We start from the raw sequence: 4196 nt of genomic DNA, 5'->3' as shown, positions 1-4196 counted from the left end.
TCCCCGCCAGGCCCCCCGCCAGGCCCAACATGCCCCCCATCCCCGCCAGGCCCCCCGCCAGACCCAACATGCCCCCCATCCCCGCCAGGCCCCCCGCCATGCCCCCCGCCAGGCCCAACATGCCCCCCATCCCCGCCAGGCCCCCCGCCATGCCCCCAAGCCAGCCCGTGGCCCCAAATCCAGATTGAATTAAACTCACTTGTTGGTCTGGAGGACCGTAGAGTAGCGCATACTGGGGGAGGACCCCATCCACAAGTTTCTCCAACTCCTCTCCAGTGAAGGCAGGGGCCCTTTCCCCAGGCGTAGCAGCCATTGTCCCTTCCAGACCGAGGTCACAGCAACACTTGCAGTATAGGTCCTCTCCTGTGAAAGTTCAAGTCGCAAGTGGATAAGTAGATAGAAAATGGCGGTCACGTCCGCGGCGGTGCGTACCGCGGCGGTGCGTCCCGCCACCGCCGGCGCCCTTCGCCATTGGCTCCTGAAACCCATAGGCTTCAATGTTAACCAATGCGGCTTGGCGCCGCGGTCTTGGCCCGCCGCCCGCCGCGGTGTGCCACGCCAGCGCATTGACCTCACATCCCATTGTCACACTTCACAGGTCAGGCAGCCGCCATTTCCAGGGCCCACATGGCTCAATTTCAACTGCGTCACACAGGCCTAGGCCTTGCATAGCCACTCAGACACGCCATTCACTGCATAGAGAATCGTTTACTGTGCTAGCTGTGAGTACGTACCTGTGGGTTGCTTGACTGTGTGCTCCATGTTGTCCTTCCTAGGCACCGTCCGCTGGGTTGGGCGAGGAGACGGATGAATCCTCCCGTGTACCGACCGCTGGTGGACCTATCGACAATGGAAGAACGCCACATTATCCTGACCTACCGTCTTAACCGTGCCACTATCTATGAACTGTGTGCCCAGCTGGAGCCCGACCTGATGTCCCCCATCCGCCAACCCACAGGGATTCCCCCTCTGGTGCAGGTCATGTCAGTACTCCATTTCTTGGCAAGTGGGTCATTTCAGACAACCGTGGGAATTGCTTCTGGGATGTCTCAGCCCATGTTTTCGAAGGTGTTATCCAGAGTGTTGTCTGCCCTGATGAAATCCGTGAGGAGCTACATCATTTTCCCTGAGGTGGGCGAATTGGCTACAGTGAAGGGTGATTTCTACGCCCTTGGACATATTCCCAACGTAATTGGTGCCATTGATGGGACCCATGTGGCTTTGGTTCCCCCAAGAGACAGGGAGCAGGTGTACAGGAACAGAAAAAATTACCATTCAATGAACATCCAGGTGGTGTGTTTGGCTGACCAGTACATCTCGCATGTAAATGCCAAATTCCCAGGGTCAGTGCATGACGCCTACATCCTCAGGAATAGCAGCATCCCTTACGTGATGGAACAGCTACAGAGACACCGTGTATGGCTAGTGGGGGACTCTGGGTACCCCAACCTGTCGTGGCTACTGACCCCAGTAAGGAATCCCCGGACCAGGGCAGAGGAACGGTACAATGAGGCCCATGGGCGTACTAGGAGGGTGATCGAACGCACCTTTGGCCTCCTAAAGGCCAGGTTTAGGTGCCTGCATATGACAGGTGGATCCCTAATGTACTCACCTAAGAAGGTGTGTCACATCATCGTGGCCTGCTGCATGCTTCACAACCTGGCTTTGCGCCGCCAGGTGCCTTTCCTGCAGGAGGATGGTCGAGACGGTGGTGTTGTGGCAGCGGTGGAACCTGAGGAGAGTGACGAGGAGGAAGACGACGGGGCTGAAACAGACAACAGGGACAGAATCATTGAAAAGTACTTCCAATAGGACACAGGTAACATTTCTAAGATAATTTAGTAAATGTTAACTACTCTCCTGCATCTCTGCTGCCTGTCTATTTGCCCCAGTGTATGATGACTGAGTTTTGGCTTTTCCCTCCCTATTTCAGATCTGGGGTCCCCACTACGAGTCCTGTGCTTCGTTTCCCCATGGACTACAGCTTTGTGGCAGCTGTTTGTTGACTTCACCATGTACAAGGACATATTTGCACTGTCATGTCAATTACAATATATTGAAATCACAGCCAGACTCCAGATATTTTGGTGCAAAATAGGTGTTTATTGAAGTGCTCAAAATGGGATGGGTGGTTTCAAGTGGGTGGGGGCTATGGTGAAGGAATGTCCATGGCAGAGTCCAGAGTAACAGTCACACAGGTGCATTGTCCAGAGGCCTATGGAGAGATGGAGCATGGGCAGTTCAAGGATGGACAGGGTGACAAAGTGGGACAGTGGGATGACATCAGGTGGTATCCATTGCTGGCGGGGGTCTTGACATCCTACTCTGTCTTCTTGCGAGATCTCAGGGCCCTCTCGCGGGGTGGTTCTTCTCCTGCAGGAGGTGGGGGTCTGGTGGGCTGCTGCTGTGCGGGGGCCTCCTGTCCACTAGCGCCGGCGGAGGTGGTTGGCTGTTCTTGGTCCAGGCTAGTGGCAGGGGCCCTTGGGTGTTGTTGAGTGTCCGCCCTGGTGTTTACGAGGTCCTGCAGCAGCCCTACCATGGTAACCAGGGTGGTGTTGATGGCTCTGATGTCCTCCCTGTACCCCCGATAGTGTTCCTCCTGCAGTGCCTGGATCTCCTGGAACCGGGCCAGTACCGTCGCCATCGTCTCCTGGGAGCGGTTGTATGCTCCCATGATGGTGGTGAGGACCTCGTGGAGAGTGGGTTCCCTGGGCCTCTCCTCCCCCCCCTGTCGCACAGCTGCCCTCCGAGTTCCCCTGTTTCCCTGGGCCTCTGCCCCCTGGCCGGTGTGCCCACTACCACTGCCCCCAGGTCCCTGTTGTTGTTGGGGTGGTGGGTTATCCTGGGTGCCCTGTAGTGGTAGACACACCGCAGATTGACGCGCCCTGGAGACAGAGGCATGGGCCCGCTGGGTGGGAGCTGTGCTGGTGTTCCCAGAGGGGTTAGGGTCTGTAGTGGCCTGGGCCTGTGTGAGGGGAACCGACTGTCCAGAGGTCCCCGATGGTCCGGGCTGGTCATCGGTGTCCAGGTCGACAGAGCTGCTGTCATCGCTGACGGCCTCTTGGGTGGGGAGTGTGGAGAATTCTGGCCCCTCCGCCGCGGTGTGTTGACGGTCGGGTCCTGCAGGGGTATAGAGGTATGGTTATAGTTTCAATGAGTGGCATATGGGTGTATCTGTGGGTTCTCGTGTCCCCAAGTGCTGGCATTCGTGTGTGGGGGCTTTGGTGAGGGTGGCTTGTGGGGGGGATGTGTATATGCATTGGGCATGCTTTGGTGATGGGTGTCCATGCTTAGTGGACGCATGCAGGCCTAGGTTTTGGGATGTGTGGGTTGTGATGGTGAGACATTGGCGGGGAATAGGTGTGCTGGGGGTGGGGGCGAGGATGGTGGTGGGGGTGAGGATGGTGGTGGGGGTGAGGGTGGGGGTGAGGATGGGGGTGGGGTGAGGGTGGGGTTCGAGGATGGGGGTGAGGGTTGGGGTCTGATTTGGCATGCAGGTGGGGGGGAAGCAGTATTGAAGCTTCAACTTACCAGTATCCATTCCTCCGCCGACTCCTGCGAGGCCGTCAGGATGCAGGATGTTCAAGACTTCCTCCTCCCATGATGTGAATTGTGGGGGTTGAGGTGGGGGTCCTCCGCCAGTCTTCTGCACGGCGATGTTGTGCCTGGATACCATGGAACGCACCTTCCCCCGTAGGTCGTTCCATCGCTTCCTGATGTCTTCCCGATTTCTGGGGTGCTGTCCCACTGCTTTCACCCTGTCGACAATCCTCTGCCATAGCTCCGTCCTCCGGGCAATGCTGGTGTATTGTATCTGTGTGCCGAACAGCTGGGGCTCTACCCGAACGATTTCCTCCACCATGACCCTGAGTTCTTCGTCTGTGAAGCGGGGTTGTCTTTGGGGTGCCATGGGGTGGTGTGTATGATGTGTGGGGTGGAGTATGTGTATTTAAGTGAGTTGAGTGTGGTGGTGTGTGTTGTTTTGTGTGTGGATAGTGTGTGGGTGATGGTGTTGAGTGGCTGTGGCTGTTATTTTTTGGATGCTGGTGTCTCGCTCTTGCCTTCTTTACGAATTTTTTAGCGTAGGGGTTTGTGGGTGATGTGGGTGTGTGTTTTATATTGTATTGTGTGTGTGGGAGTGGTGTGTGTATGTGTATCAGGTGTGTGGGATTCAAATCGTCCAATGTGGCTGAGTT

General features: G+C 56.6%; 1 long non-coding RNA gene across 1 annotated transcript; it reads right to left on the bottom strand.

Moving 5' to 3' along the window:
• Positions 1-315: 315 nt before the first annotated feature.
• LOC138301910 (uncharacterized) lies at positions 316-1762 on the bottom strand. The gene is made up of 3 exons (XR_011205156.1): positions 1613-1762; positions 735-840; positions 316-363 (listed from the first exon to the last, which is right to left on the bottom strand). It is a non-coding gene; the product is annotated as an uncharacterized lncRNA (long non-coding RNA).
• Between the last annotated feature and the right edge of the window lie 2434 nt (positions 1763-4196).

Source organism: Pleurodeles waltl, chromosome 6, assembly GCF_031143425.1.
Source record: "Pleurodeles waltl isolate 20211129_DDA chromosome 6, aPleWal1.hap1.20221129, whole genome shotgun sequence".
NCBI classification, from domain to species: Eukaryota; Metazoa; Chordata; class Amphibia; order Caudata; family Salamandridae; genus Pleurodeles; species Pleurodeles waltl.
Note: the sequence above shows the minus strand (reverse complement) of the source record. Positions and strands in the feature narration are given on the sequence as shown.